Genomic DNA, 17,012 nt, shown 5'->3' on the forward strand with positions numbered 1-17,012 from the left:
AGAAAGGTGGAACACCGTACCTTTTCAGGTTTCTTTGATTTTCATCTTACAGTGGATAATAACTGGATTTCTAGATAAAAATCTTGAAGTTTTCTTCTAAATTGCTTCGTAGTATGAAAAATCAAAATTGGTTACAATTAGACCATCTTACTGCAGATTATATATTTGTGATTTTAAATTCATGGTCACTTGAAAATAAATATATTTCTTTAATTATGCAATTATGTATTCACTTCTGACACCATGTGACATATGAATGTTTGTAAACATGCTCAGTACATATCACAGAGACTGTGGATGAGCTTCTGGCCTCTACGAGATGTTTAATCAGACTAAACTTCTAGAAGTAGTGTGTATCACATGGCATGCTGCTGCCTGTAACCAAGTATTAACGTATGTGAAGTTTTACTGTCGATATACCATATAATATAAGATATAATATAAGATGGGTTATAGCCCAAGCAGGTTTACTATCATGTTATCGAAAAGCACAACATTTTTGAGTCACTTCATCAACTCAAATGGTTGAATTTGTAAAAGCTTCTGTTACCATCATCAGCTCATCATTTTCTTTCGGCTGTTCCTGTTAGGGGTCGCCACAGCAGATCACCTGTTAAAAGCTTCTGTTACCATATGTTGAAAATGGTAAAAATGACATTTGACATTCGAGCCAGTTTGAATGTTGCTTTAAAATCACTGTTCAAGTCAACGGTGATTTTGCAAGAACCAATCACTTCCTTGTTTTTGGTTTAATGCATTCGGAAGGTTTTGGTTCACTGTTTTTAACAGTCATGCAAGTGATTACGTGAATTTGAAATCCGCGTGTCGTTCAACATTTTGATAGTAAACCCCACAGGCATGCTGCTGTCTACCTCTTTATAAACAGGCTTAGCAAATAGATCATGTTTTGTCTGACAGAATCTACCTTCCAAAAATCTATGTTAGAATTTGCTAAGTTTCCCATTCTTCTCCATCAGCCTTTTGAGCATCGACCTCATGACTCCTTCCATCACTTTATGCACCAATAAGGCAGGCTAATCGACCAGTAATTTATTGGACTTCTCCTTGCACCATCATTGAAAATGGACACAATAATTTTTGTTTTTTTAAGTTTTGATTCCCATCACGAGCTGTATTTCTAGGGGATGTGTTGTTCCGCTCTTTCAGAGGTTCAGCTAGTATCCCAGCAGCCTTCTTGAGGCTTCTGGCTAGGATCTTATTAGCACTTTGTCTTACATTCCCTTAGTATCTCTAGTATCCTCCTCACTTCTTTCCATCATTAATACATCATCTGTTCACCCATGACCTTTTTCTGTCCTGGTTTCCAATATAATAAGCTGCTGTTGTTTTCTAATATTCTTAGCTGTTTCATGGTGTCTTTGTGCTTACGTTGTTTGCAAGTCAGTTTAACAATTTTCTTACCTGGCTTTTTTCTGCCTCCCACAGAAAGGGGATTTTAATTCCCTTTGTGAATAATGACAGTGATGACAGTTGTTCTCCCTCTTCTCCTCCTCTGACCTTCGACCCACAATTTCATGTCATGTTTTTGTCCTCTGCATAACTGCTCCCCTTTCCCATTTCCAATATTTATTCTTTATTGTTAACAGGTATTTTTATACCTGTTACATGTATACAGTGGCAGGAGGGCAGCACAGTAGCACTACAGCATATAGCATATAACTATAGCATTATCAACTCACAGCAAGAGCTTCCAGACTTCCATTTTTGGTTGTGGTGCCTTCTGTGTGGAGTCTGAATGTCCTCCCTGTGTTTTCAAGTTCGTATGGGTCTCCTCTGGGTGCCCTGCTTTCCTCCCACTTTCCAAAGACATGTAGTAGGTGGATTGCTCACTTTAAACTGCCCATAGATGTGAATGTGTGTGTGGTGTGGAAGAACAACAGCTGTAGGGCTAGCCACCCAGTGGTGTGAACCTTGGCTCTAGATGATTGTCACTGTTGAAGTGACACCCCAACCCCATGTGCAAAAATGGGAAAAGGGGTACAGGATGGATAGATGATTAACAGGTATTTTTCATTGCTTAGTAAATCATATTGTTTTCCTATTTTTCTTAATATTTGCAACCCTCCTCAATTCCTAATCTATTCCCCATATCCAAGTAGCTACGTTTTATGAACAATGCTCAAAAAACATGATTTCTGATTGGTTATTTTGTGTGTAAAATACATTCATTGCATACCAGTAAATAAGTTCCTCCCCAACTAGATGACTATATAACAAAAAGAATGGCAACTCACTGGCACAGTAACATATACTGGTTATGCGCTGAACAGATATTCACATTGCCCACTCTTGTAATGCACTTGCCTATCAGCCCTATGCTTCACTACACCGTCTGCATACAGTAACTGCACCTAAAGTGACCTTCTGTTTATCAAGATCCCTAGCTAAGTCCTCTGTCTCCTAATATTAGCTCTTCTGACTACAGACTCTGTTCTTTGTAATCATACCTGGTTCCATTTGAACTACTTTGTCATCCTGTATGCAAAGAATGACTGCCTACACTTATCTGGTAATGTATACTGAAGACATAACAATAACAAACACAAAACTTATATGGAACTATATACAAAATTCATGTAAGATTGTCCCATGCAAATAGCAAAATATACCAACATGCATTTAATAATTTATAATTAGGGAAAAACTATCAACCTTTACCAAGAAGTGTCTTATTCTACCCTACCAGCCCCATCTTTCCTATATTATAGGTCAAATTCTCTTGCCCATATAAATAAGAGAAATCTTAAACTAACTGTAGAAGCCACTGTTCCATAGCCAGTTTTGGGTCCTTCCCTTCCTTCCACTACTCTGACATTTTATCTGTTAGTTCAGTTTTCTAGATCTTCATACATAGCTACTATGAAATCTAACTTGAACTCCACTTTTTTAGAATCTCTTCTTTCTGACGCGCTGTACTTTCTGAATGATGCATTCTTTCTGTCACTGATATCAGTAACTGTGCTTGTGCAGATTCATGATATACTTCTTTTGACTTTATCCTTAGGACTCCCATATCATTGGTTCAACCCTCCAAGTTTGCCAATGCTTTAACATTTTTTCCCTTTCCTGGTGTAAACTCCTATTCTTATTGCCACTTCTGCAGCTGCCTATCTCTCTCATTCGTCTGATGTTATACGTTTCAACCGTGAATGAAGACAGAGATCTTACACTAAGTGGCCATTTCCGTAGTTGGTACAACAACATCTCCCTGTCTAGGGCCATTTAGTTCAAGATTCAGTGTCTAAGCATGTCATGCCCACGACCAGTTATGTCTGTGCTTTTGTTGCCAAACAATATTTGAATTTTTGGTGATATGCATTTCATGCAGGGAATATGAGCTACTGATGCTGTTAATCTTTTATTAACACTGTTTAAAGTTTGGTTTGAAGCCTTTTTAGTTCATGCCATTGTTTACAGTGCATCCCCTCCCCATCTCTGAAGCAGCCATGCATAGCTCTTTGGCTGTGACTGCTAAATGTTTCTGCTCAGTCCTGTGATATATGTTTTGTAGAAGTGGTTATTAGGAATGTCCGCTCATCAGTTCATCTATCATAACATCTCAAGATGCTCTAAATAGTGTTATATTCCTCTAAAATGATTCAATTTGCCAGAAGATGTAATACACATACACTATTTCCTTACGTATGCATTAATATATTTTTAAAATGGATCAAAATACTAACCTGTATTGGTCAGTACCTTCTTATACCATGTGTAATAGAGCAAAGTTCTTAGCTGGAACTTCTTCCATACTCATGGACTTAATCACACCACATATCACTCAGCCAGCATCCAGAGCTGGTTATACCTTACAGTATGGCGTCTTTATTTACTCTCAGTAAAAGTCTTCAGCTGGCCTTAATGTTAATTTTAACAAATAATAAATAGGTAATTTATTGTTGCTTCTGTGATTATTTTGTCTTTTTCTTAGACACACACACACACACACACACACACACACACACACACACACACACACACACACACACACACACACACACACACAGTATAACTAGTGCTCCTAGATTTAATTACCAATGTTTCTCTCCTGACAGCACAAATTGTCTCTTAGTAACTGTACCCTCTAATTTCACAGACACTTTTTAAACTCATTACCTGGATGTAACAGTGACCTTTGATACTGCCTGATTGATATCTAACATTCTGAGTTATACAATTATAAAATGAAAAGTAATAGATGTACAGAAACATACACACTGATTATAAAAAGTAATCAGCATACCCACTATAAATGCAATATTATGCATAGCAGCAACTCTGGCCACCTATATTTATTAAAAACAAAAGTTACATGTTTTTGGCTCCAATAAGTGGAGAAAACAGAGTATGTACCAGCAAACTTCCACTCACCTCAAATGCAGATAAAAATGCAAAGGAGCAAAATGATTAAAACATGACTTTAAGTTCATGCATTCTCATGTAAAAAGGAGGTATGCACAATCCTGAGTCCTTAAAGAAAACAAAGTAAGTTAAGAAGCTGTCTCCAGAAGCAGAAGGTGGCAGAAGAAAGCAATTTAAAGATGGTCACAAATGCAAAGTTATTATTTAAAAAGGTTAACAATTATTTGTATTTAAATAATGGCAAGTTATACTAGTAATATTCCACTTTTGCATGCGGCAATGCTGGGCTGCTGGACTGATTCATGGCTGGCTTTGTGTGAGCACACCACACTAACCATGAGTAACCCAGGATTACCAACATCCCGTCATGAACTGTTTTTAAATTAGAATTTGTCAGGGCACCAGCTGTGTTGATAAATAGTGTATGATTAGCAGTGATTAACAGTCTGTGTTTTCTTTGTGGAGAACGCATAAAAAAAAAATAAAACAGAAGCAGGTCTGTTTCTGATATACCTGCAAAACTGCATTACAAAAGTGAAGTAAGATGTTTTGATATTCTTCAATTTTAGAATTCTCATCAAACAAAAAGACACCGAGCACCGCTGTAGCTGCCAATTGTCTTTCTTTATTCAATACATCCTGGTACCTCGGCCTCACAGGCCTTCAATGGAATAACTTCATACAAGCCAAGCAGCTATTTATATTCCATCTCAGCATTAATTCATCTTCCTTTAATGAAACAATTAAATTAATTAAACAATTAAATGCTTTCCTTTAAACATTATGCAGGTTAGAACCCAGAGATGTGCCCCCCACACATACACACTTGCACTTCATATCATAAATATATTAAATACATCAACCCAACACAGGGTGAATGTCCCAAATAACATTTTTTTTAAAATATATGACTCACTTAATGAAATAATTCATATTCACATTTTCTCATATACCCCAATGAACCTACACAATTAAACACATAAAAAATAAATTTCAACCTACTCCCAAAGTTCAATTATAAATATTTATCTAGAATATATACATTTATTTTATTAAATGTAAAAGTTTTTTTATTTTTTCATCCTTACTTTATTGCACTTATTTACTCTTAATATTAAATTAATCAACTGATTTATTTATTCATTCAAAATTTTTTTAATTCTTTTTTATATATACTAAACCCAACAATTGTGTAAGTTCATTGGGGTTCATTAATTTCATTGTTTAATTAAAGGAAGATGAATTAATGCTGAGATGGAATATAAATAGCTGCTTGGCTTGTATGAATTTATTCCACTGAAGGCCTGTGAGGCCGAGTTACCAGGATGTACTGAATAAAGAAAGAAAATTGGCAGCTACAGAAGTGCTCGGTGTCTTTTTGTTTGACAGCAGTACAACATCAGCTATTATTCATTTTGAGCAGTATTTAGCATTTAAAAATATTTTTTTTCAATAACTTTAATGAATTATCACTTTTTTTTTTAATTTTTTATTGGATTTTACATCAATAAAAATTTGAGATAAAAGATTTGAATTATCACTTGTGACATAGGCACATTTGCATTTATACAAAAGTAATCAAACTGTATTGACAAATTCACATTTACAAACATTATACTTCACATACATTACTATATATCATATAACCTAAGCAGCATTACATAAATTATTCAATTCCTGCTTTTTTAAACAAGAAACACCTTCATTAAATCATCACTTACTACATAGGCAATCATACATCTATATAAATGAAAACAAACCACACCAACATAATCCTAGTGGCAAGAATTTTATATCACAAACCATACTGACACACTCCCACTTGCAAACATCATACATCACTTATAATCTACCCAATCATTTTCAGTCAAACATTACATAGCTCATTTAAGTCCTGCCTTCTTTTAAACCTCATTCCTCCCCTGAGTGTACTGTTCCCACAATTCCCATTGTTTCCTATGTAATTTTCTCCTACCATTTTCTAAAGATCCCAGTTCCAGTTGTTTTATCTCTTTTACTATATTCACTGCTTCTAGTATAGTTGGTATAGATTTTGATTTTGATTTTTTAGTAATCGCTTTTTTGGCAGCCACCATAATTAGACACAGCAAGGCCTTACCATGTCTAGCCAGTTCCGATTCTGTATCATAGCTCAGAAAAATTATCTCCCTCGTCACACCAATCTGCCCACCCAGCATCTCTGACAGTGCATCCAGGGAATCCTTAAAGTCTGCCAACTCACAGCACTCCCAGAAAATATGTTCCCAATTACCACTTTCCTCCCTGTCACACCTACATTTGCTGTCTACTTGAGGAAAATTCTTTGGCATCTACTTGGGATATAAAAATATCTATGTAAACATTTCCAGGCAAAAATCCTAAATCTTCTAAGTTTTGTTGCATAATCAGGGAGACATACATATATCCTCCCATTGTTTCTTTGTGAACTGCATATCCAGTCTCTCTTCCCAATCCTTTCTAACCTCCTCTGATCGATTCTTATAGTTATCATGCAGTATTTCATATGCTCAACTAATTGCTGTACTAATTGTTCCTTTTTTAAAGGCAGCTTCTGTTCTAGATTCTGCTAAAAACTCTACAAGTGCTGGTCTTTCATTTAGGACCCCCCCCTGTTTCTTTCTTTTTGCCTATACTCTAATATCAATCCTTAATATGGAAGGCAATCTTTAACCTGCAGTCCAAAATTTTTAAACTACTGCCTTATTTAAAACTTTCTTCCCATAATGCAACAGAAAACTCATGTCACATCCATAATACTGACCCAAGATAGTTATGAAACATTACAACAGTAGAAAATGCCTTTTCCTGTGTTCAGTGCTATTAAATGTCACAGCAATTAGTCTACTTACCTTTGATCCCAGAAGAAACAGAAAGTTTTAGTTCTATTCCCATGTCATGTACTTGGTTTCATGCTCAAACTCTCTCACTACAGTGCAGTGTAGCTTAAGAAGGTGCTACATTCTTGAGGTGCTGTCTTCAGATGTCATTTGAACAGAAGTAACATCTGTTCGAATTTGTATCACATCAAACTTGACTTCATGATCCTATGAAACCTAGATGGTAGACTTTGGTGTAATATGCATTTTTATATTATTATCATAGGTTTGTGGTCAGGGCCAGCCTTGGGTCAGCTTGTGCCCTAGGGAAAATGGCTCCACAGCACCCGGTTCCCCATACTGGTCTACCTACACCATCCAGATTACTTTCTTATTCATTTTTCTCACAGTTTGTCTTACTCTTCAGTTTTTCATGTATTCATTCAACACATTTTAAAGAAACCAAAGAAACAATTTCTTTATTCAAAAAAAAAAAAAAAACAAAACAAAAAAAACAGCACACAAATAAATACTGAAAAAGCACCCCTGCTAGAGCAGTACCCTAGATGGCTGCTTAGTTGGCCCAGCTATGTTTGTGGTTATAAGGTGGGAGCAGCTATTGTCTGTGGATCCCATTTAATAAAAATATATTTGCGTAGATTTACTGTAGTTTTCTTGCCTGATAAATGTGTTTTCTGGAGATATTCTTGATGTAGGCCTAGGAAAGGCTGGCAGTGATATGATAGAGCCATGACAAAATGAACACTGAGGCTGAATTGGAAAAAAGAAAGAAAGAAGATGACCAAAAAGAGGGTGCATTTCACCAAGACCTCAGTAAAAGCCATAAAACATATCAAGGGAGTGGGGAACTAGTAAGCATTCCAATTAGAGCAGGTACCATAACTGTAAAGAAGATGCAATGAGCACAGGAAATAACAGGTTATGTTAAATGTGGAGAGCATAATGTAGATGGTTTGGATGGGTATGTCACATCACTCAATGACTAATTAGGTAAGGAGAGGTAGAAAGTATGACTGCCAGGACAAAGATGTCTGAGATGGGTCATGATTAAGGCCCAGAGAAGCCTCTGTGGTGGTAGGAAGAAATTACCCACAGATCTTGTAACAGGTAGAGATGGCTGCATCTTCAGTGGGAGTCAGCTCGAAAGACAGTATACAATGCACAGACACCTAGCACAGTGAGTATGGGGCAAGCAACTGAGAGGTCATATTGCTAGTCATTTGTTCTACACATCACCTGTGCAGTCTGTGAGGAGATATATTGGAGGATGAAGTTGTGGAGGTGTTTGACTGATCCGACAAAGCCCAGAGCACTGTACAGCAAGATGAATTAGGAGCAAAGGACCTTGTGACAGCTCCAGCAGCATTAAGAAAATGCAAACTAGGTACAGGATAACAACTTGGAAAAAGTCAATCAGAGTTTACATGTATTTGATGGTAATTACTTTGGAGAAAAGGCCTGAGCAGGACATCCATGTTTTCCTTTTTTTTCTCATTATTTGAGAAGCACAAAAACTGTGGAGCGGCAGTGCTTGTTTGATGTATAATCAGCACTTAAGTTTGTTAATGGCGATTGAAAAAATGTTAAAGATTTGACATCAGGCACCCTCAATAATGGTTTGGCATTATGAGAGAAACAGCTTAGCCAGGTGGGGGTGCCAAGGAGGACAAGAGTTTGAATAAAGTCGGTTTAGCTTGTAACACTATTAGATATCCATGGATAAAATGTTATTTTACAGGTCTGCATCTGAAATCTTGGTTTTCAGTGTTTCAAATGAGATGGGATGCATCTCTTCGTTAACAGCTAGTGGGCAGCTAGAGAACAGAACGGGGGGATTATAGCTGATTTTTGGAGTAGAGGAAGGGTATCCTTTAATGGTGGGTGTGGGACCCCACATGCAACAAGATGATACAGTGACTAGCTGATCTAGGCACTAGTTGAATGGCAAGAATTAAAGGAATTGTTGAGGAATTCTCCACACAAAGTAGCTAAGGATGCTTTGATGAGTTGTTTTAGGTGGGTGGTCCTTTGTAAAGCAGCCAATCAGTGTCTGAGTTGTGAAAAAAAATGACAACATTAGTGGCAGGGAAGGAAATCATTTCCAAGACTTACAAGGTGAAGTGGTGAAGACCATGACAGTGGTAAGTCTGTTTGAGGATCTCCCACTTGACATCTTTAACATTTCCACATTAGTTCCCAAACAATGTAAAGGGGACTACTGTGCTAGTCATCATCTTTCATACCCCAGTGGGATCAGCCAATAACATGATAAATAGAAAGGCAGCCAAGGTACATTATGCATCATTGAAGAATACATTATGTCATTAGGATCATAGGAACAATGCAAGAGCACTGGCTTGCAAAGTCTGACATATAGGCAGCTTTTCAACTATTGCCAGTAAGGCAGTAGGACTGGCATTTGTTAGGCATATGGCTGTATGGAAAATATATCTTTGACAAGGGAGTTGCGCCACAGTTTATGCCACATCTGAGATGCTTAACACCACTTGGATTTAGGAAGTGGCTGGCATAGTCAAGCAAGGGGATCATTACATGGATGAGTTTCTCATCACCAGGGAAGGTAGAGACAAGGCAGATGAGAGTATGCAGTCATTCCTGAGTTTATGGCTTAACATTGGTAAGTTGGAAGGGCCTGCTAAAACCATTTTTTTTCTTTTTTTTTTAGGTCTTAAAGTCAGTATAGAATCACAAGCATTTTTGCCTTCCAGCCTTTAAACTTAATTCTTTACAAATATCAATGTGATGATCAGGAAGATTAAAACCAGGGTAGTGGAGATCATATCTTTGGTGGGCCTTCTCTTTTTGGGTGTCAGGCAGTAACTTCTTGGTAGGATATTCACAAGATCTCTAGCTGTGCTACTCAAACGAAACATGCAAAAGCATCATAGAGATAGAATTCTGGGGAGGATGAAGAAAGACATAGCTGTTTTGAAGGATTACAATGAATCATCTATCTGGCAAGAGGACTGGATGGGTAACAGTGATCTGAAATTTTTTTGTAGCTTTAGACATTTTGTAGTGATTAAGCATGTGTTGATTAAATAACACCCTAATTAGTCATTCTAAATCTCCAAAAAGAAGAACCATTATGGCATTTGAACTATCTTAGGTCTCATGGTGTATAAAAAAAAGAAGTTATGTCTTACCATAACGTTCCATCTGTGTTGTAGATCTTTATTCATTCATTACTCTTAGGACTTCGGTTCTGTCCTCGGAACTGACACTACCGTTTCCAAGCTCGTGCCAGTCAAAAACTCTCAGCTAAGACCTACCCATAATGCCCCTCTCATAGTTACTCCAGATCGAGTTTGCCTGCCCCTATATAATAGAAGTAGAAATAGAAAACAGCAGGAGGCTCTGTCTGAGCAAATACCCTACCCAGGAGTTCTACAGTCCACCAGGAGTCCAGGCAGGGGGAAGGAGGTTGGGAAGTAATGAATGAATGAATAAAGATGTACAACACAGATGGAACGTTATGGTAAGACATAACTTCTTTATCTGATGTTATAAATCTTTATTCATTCCTTAGTTAGGGCCGAGTCCCCAGCTACTTGAGTCCTAGGTGGCCCTAAGGAAGGATATTCCTGAGCACCATAGAACCAAAAGATGCTCATCCCCTGGAGGCCAATTCCAATTTATAATTAGAAATAAAGGTATGAAGTCTTGCCCAAGTGGCTGCTGCACAGATATCATCCACAGAGGCTCTGGAATGGAAAGCTACAGAAGTAGCCATAGACCTGGTAGAATGAGCCTTTATTCTGGAAGGTAAGGATAGCTTATTCTGTTGGTAGATAAAGGTAATGACGTCTCTAAGCCAGGAGGATAAAGTCAATTTGGAGACAGGTTTCCCAATCTGGGTCCTGCAACAGCCACAAACAATTGATCTGTTTTCCTGAAAGATTTAGTCCTGTCCAAATAACAACAAAGCTGCCGATGCACATCAAGGGTGTGCAATAGGTACTCCACTCTGTTAGAATGCTGAGGGAAGAAAACCGGCAGGTCAATAGATTGATTAATGGAAAATCCAGAAATGACCTTGATCAAAAAAGAAGGGTCAGTATGAAGGGACACCCTATCCCTGTGGAAGTTCAAGTAGCGTCTCTTGACACTCAAGGCCTGCAGCTCAGATACTCTTCTCGCTGAGGTAAGTGCTATTACAAGTAGGGTCTTCCATGACAAAAAACTTTATATCACATGAATCAAAAGGCTCAAAGGGAGGGCCTGTGAGAGACTGAAGCACCAAGGTCAAGTTCCAGGATTATAAGGGGGGCTTGACCAGAGGTTTACTGTGTAATACTCCCTTCAAAAAGGTCTTGCACAGACAGTGTGACATAATCGAAGAATTATCAAATCCATTATAAAAATTGGTGATAGCTGCTAAATGTACAGTGATTGTCGATACTGAGGCTCCTGCATGTAAAAGAGTCATCAGGTATTGAAGGATCTTTTGAATAGGCATAGAGAAGGAATCTAAGTTCTGATCTTTGGCCCAAGTAGAGTGCCTAGTCCATTTACTAGAATAAACATTCCTAGTGGAAGGTTTGTGTGAAGCCAGAAGATTTTCACGAACAGGAGATGGATTGTCAGGCAGCCTGGCAATCATAGGAAGTGGAGGAACCAAGCTGTGAGCTTGAGACTGTGGAGACTGGGGTGAATCACTCCCTGCGGATGAGATAATAGGCCTTGGGAATGATCCAGGATCCATGGGCTGTGAATCAGATGAGGCCATAGGAACGGGAACCAGACTTGACAGGGCCAATAAGGGGCAATGAGGATCACTTTGCTTCTCAACCTTTGAGCTTTCTGGAGGAATTTCAGAATGAGGGGAAATGGAGGAAAGGCATACAGTAGACCCAGGGGCCAATCGTGTGTTAGAGCATCCCTCGGGGGTTCCCCCTAAGGGTGGATCTGGGCAAAGTAGCTTCTGCATTTGTTGTTTGGGGGGAAGCAAACAGATCACAGCAAGGCTTGTCCCAGTGGCAGAAAACCCAATCCACTATTACAGGATTGAGGGACCACTCGTGAGGCATCAGGATGTTCCTGCTCAGATTGTCCATAATAAGGTTGGAACTCCTGGGAATGTGCATTGCTATAAGAAAGCGGTTGGAAGCTGTCGCCCAGTGCCAAATCCTCATGGCTTCCTGACACAGGGGGTAAGACCTGGTTCCACCTTGCTTGTTGATATACCAGATGACTGACATGTTGTCTGACTGAATTGCAATGGTCCCAGAAGGTAGGGATGAATGGAATGCTTGCAATGCTAAGAGAACCACCCTCAGTACAAGGACATTTATGTGCAAATTGGCCTCCATGGGGGACCAGGTGCATTGGACCATCTTTCCCTTGAAATGTCTCACCCCACCCTAACAGGGAAGCATCTGTGGTCACTGTGGCCATGGGCTGGGGAAGACAGAATGGTCAACACCAAAGATTTGTTTGTGGCTTCATCCACCATAGAATTTCTTCCTTGCAATGGTTTGTAAGATGTATCATGTGGTCAAGTGGGTGAGTTAAGACTGACCATTGTGCAGAAAGGAGCCATTGTAGGAATCTCATGTGCAGCATCACCTGTGGTACTAGAGTAATGGTAGCTGCCATGGAGCCTAAGAGTTGTAGTACAAGGTGTGCTGGTACATAGGTCTGTGGAAGGAGGGCTTGGATTTGGTGTCTTATTTTCAAAAGCCTGTGAGGAGGGAGAGAAGGTTGACAGGATGTTTTGTCGAAGACTGCTCCAATAAATTCCAGTGTCTTTGTTGGGGACATTTGAGATTTGTCCTTGTTGATTGTAATCCCCAAACAGAGAGTGAGATCTTGAGTGTAAGAGAGGTTGTGGGTTAGAAGATTCCTGGTCGGAGCGGTAAGGAGCCAATCGTCTAGATATGGAAACACCTGGAATCCTTGTAGTCAAAGATGAGCTACTACAACTGCCATACATTTGGTGAACACTCGGGGGGCTGTCAGGAGACCGAATGGCAGTGCCCTGAACTGGTAGTGATTGGCTCCCAGCCGGAAGAGGAAGAACCTACAGGAATGGTGATCCATCTTTATGTGGTAGTACACATCCTGGAGGTCTATAGAGCACATCTTTCTCACTTTGTGCTAATGTGTCTCATACTTTGGGACCAAAAAGTGCAGATTTGTCAACAGGCACATTGACGAAGGAAGATTTAAAGGAGTCTGCGAAATCACACAACTGCATCCAAGCCTTACATCTCATGATAATGCATGATGCAGCGGCTCGAGCTGCCCCCTTGGTGGTGTGAGATATTAAATGCATCGAGGAGTTCAAGATGGATTCTAGGGTAGCTATCTGCAAGGCGACCATGTCACGCACCTCATCAGGTAGTAGCCCTGCCATAGAGGAGGATATTTCAGATATTAGGTCTCTTTAGAGGCGGGTGAAGTATGCCAGATACTTCAGCGACCGAATGGCAAAGGTCACTGAAGCATAGGTCTGCTTTCCCAGTCTGTCCATGGTCTGAGACTCCATGCTTGGAGGATGGACAGTGGAACTCTCTTCTGCCAGTTCCCTCTTGGTGGCCGCCGCCACAACCATGGAATCAACTGTCAACTGCTTGGACCAGTGAGGCTGATCTTCAGGTCTGGATAGAATTTTGTCTGGCCTCCGGGGGACAGGTTCTACATTGTCTGGCCTTCCAGGCACACAGCACGATCAGCTTAACAAGCTCATCTGCAGGTGGGGTCACCTAGGAAGTAGATGGCCAGGCACGGAAGGCCTGCAAGAACACCGATTCCTCAGAAGAAGGGTTAGAGGACTTCCAGTCTCCCTCCTGCTTGAGGATTTCGAGAATGTCTCTGAATGAGATGTCATCTGGGGGAGACCATGGGGACTCTTCTCTCTTATCACAATCAGTGTCTTCTGTGACAGATTCCTCTGGGGAATCATGGTGTTTCCTCTTGCACCGCTTCTTCTCGGGTGGCTCCCCAGTGGGATTTTCTGAGGAGGACTCTGGAGAAAGGGTTCCGTTCAAAGGGGAGTCTTGCAGCTCCCGTGCCCAGGATCCCAAAGTAGAGGGTTGGGACAGCTGCATGCTGGGGAGGGGTTCTGATGCTGATGTCATTGATGCTGACTGTGAGCCTGCAGAGGCAAGGACCCTCTCCATCACCTGGAAAGCAGGCCTGCCCGAGGAGGGCTGGGAGCCCAGAACCGAGAAGGACAACCTCAGAACCAGGGTCACACCCTGCCCTGAGGAGCAAACTTCCAGGTTAGGAGCTCTGAGAGGACTGGAAGCTGTCAGAGATGTGGACATAGATGGTGCCAGTGAAAAAATAAGCACCGGGCTAGGTACCAAGGTGCCGATGGTCCAAACACTGCTCCGAGAGAGCACTGGCTTCACTGGAGCTGATGCAGCAAGGGTGGTTGGTGCTGACAGGGAAAAATCTGCAGTCGGAACCGAGACAGTATGCACCGGGGTGAACATCGGTACTGAGATCTCCTGGACCTGGGTAGAGGCTGGAGGAAGATAAACAGGGGAATATGCTGTGAAGGATTCTGAGCCAAGAGGGACAGAAGGTCTAGCTGGAGTGGGCAATCCCCTAACTGCCAGAAGCTGGTCCACAACCCGCACTAGGTCTAGTTCAGAAAAACTCCTGGTGGATCTAAAGGAGGCTGCTAAAGGAGAATCCAGTCTTTCAAGAAAGGGGCTAAATCTATGCCCCAAAAAAGAGTCGTATGAAGGAGAGTATCTGGTTCTTGGCAGATATTCGACTTTAGGAGCCAATGTCAGAACAAAGGACGGCACCAAAGCTGGTTTTGCTGAGACTGGATCCAAAATAGGAGTCAACATCATAGAAGGCACCGAGGGAGAAGACACAGGGCCTGGTGCCAAAGAGGTCTGCACCGAGGGTGCCGAAGAAGCAAGGAGCTGACTCGGTTCTGTAACTGACAGAGATGTAGGAACCGAGTGACTTCATTTTTCCTTATGTTTTTTGGTCTTTGGAGGGGGTGAGACCTCCGACCCAGATAAAGCCTTGGAAAAAAGTGTTTTAATTAAACCTTTTAAAATAAGCTTATTCTAATGTTCTGCTAGTGTGCGATTACTAAAACTAGCACAGATGTCACAATCAGCTTTAATGTGGTCCATGCCCAAACAGTAGACGCAACGAGCATGTCCATCCGAGTTGGGCATCTTATGCCCACACTTGTCACACTGCTTAAACCCCAACTTAACTTTGTCTGACATAGTACAGGCTACAAAGTGATATCCTAAGAGAATAAAACAATAAATGAAGAGAAAAGGAAGAGAATACCAACGATGGTATTTAAAAAATACTACAAGTGGTAAAGAAATGTCTACCAAAGGCAGGAGAGAGGGAGGGATAGTACCTATGATATAGAAGTAAAGGGTAGGAAATAGGCGATAGTGAGAAAAAGCTAAACTGACTAAAAACCAAGAAATTTTGAAGAGAAACTATACCAAAAATCACAATTACCCACTTAGCTTTGAGAGAGATGGCTAGGCATGTCTGATGAGGAACGCGGCAAATGAGATCTGGAGTAACTATGAGATGGGCATTATAGGTAGGTTTTAGCTGAAAGTTTTTGGCTGGCGTGAGCTTGGAAACGGCCGTGTCAGTTCAGAGAATGGAACCAAAGTCCTAACAGTAAGGAATGAATAAAGATTTACAACATTAGATCTGATGTTAAAAATATTTTAGTACATATTAGAACAAGTTATCCAAGAAATAAAGAATGTGACGCATCTCAGTAACAACATTATTATACTTGTGAGGACTCATAAAGAACAAGACACTCTTAGTAGAATAAATAACATACTCAATAAGAGCTGTTTACTATTAAACAAAGAAAGGAATGACTGACAAATATGTACCCGAGTTCTGCTGTTTTAAATTCTTAAACAAGGGATGTCAGCAAATCAAACATGTTAAAGTCCATACATGACACAACATTATCCATTAATGTCAAGGAAGTAAATGTTTGTTTGGAATGGCTGCCTATAGCTTAAGATTTGACAGAAACTTCAGTGAAATGGTATGAATCATTATGAGACTTACTGAAAAAGGATATGTGGGTTGGCAGGAGAGACAGACATCGAAAAACACTTGACCATTTGAAACAAAATGTGAGCTCATAGTGATGTCACACTAACACAGAGTGTAAGGCAAAGTTAGAAACTGATTCACACAAACACACTCACACACAAAAACACACACACACACACAAACACGCACACATACACACACCACACACACACACACACACACACACACACACACACACACACACACACACACACACACACACACACACACACACACACAAACACACACACATTCACATAAACAAACTAATAAATAAAAAGTGCATCTGTCCAGATTGTAACAGACGTACCCAAGATAAATATAAGTAGATAATTTACCGACATCTTTTTTGATAGGTGTGTCCTGACACTCTTACCTAAGCTACCTTTTCAATGTGACCTGATACCTTGTCCATGAGGTCCTTGAGTGGTTCTCCCAGATGTTTAATCCTTCTGGGTCAGGGTCACCATACTGGTGGTGATGGTGCTTTCCCATGGGATAGCATGATGAGTGAGCTTAGGAGGTGACACTGCTGCTAATGGAGGTGGGTGTTTTGTTTGAGGAAGTAGCCCTACCTTACCCTTACTGACTTTGTGAGCAATCAGGTATGGCTTATTGTAAGGAACTTGCCCATTCACTCAAAGGCAAGAATGCCTCCCAGTACACCATCTCCGCACAGACAGGCAG

This window comes from Protopterus annectens, chromosome 10.part0, assembly GCF_019279795.1.
Source record: "Protopterus annectens isolate FY-2018-M chromosome 10.part0, PAN1.0, whole genome shotgun sequence".
In the NCBI taxonomy this organism is placed as follows: Eukaryota; Metazoa; Chordata; order Ceratodontiformes; family Protopteridae; genus Protopterus; species Protopterus annectens.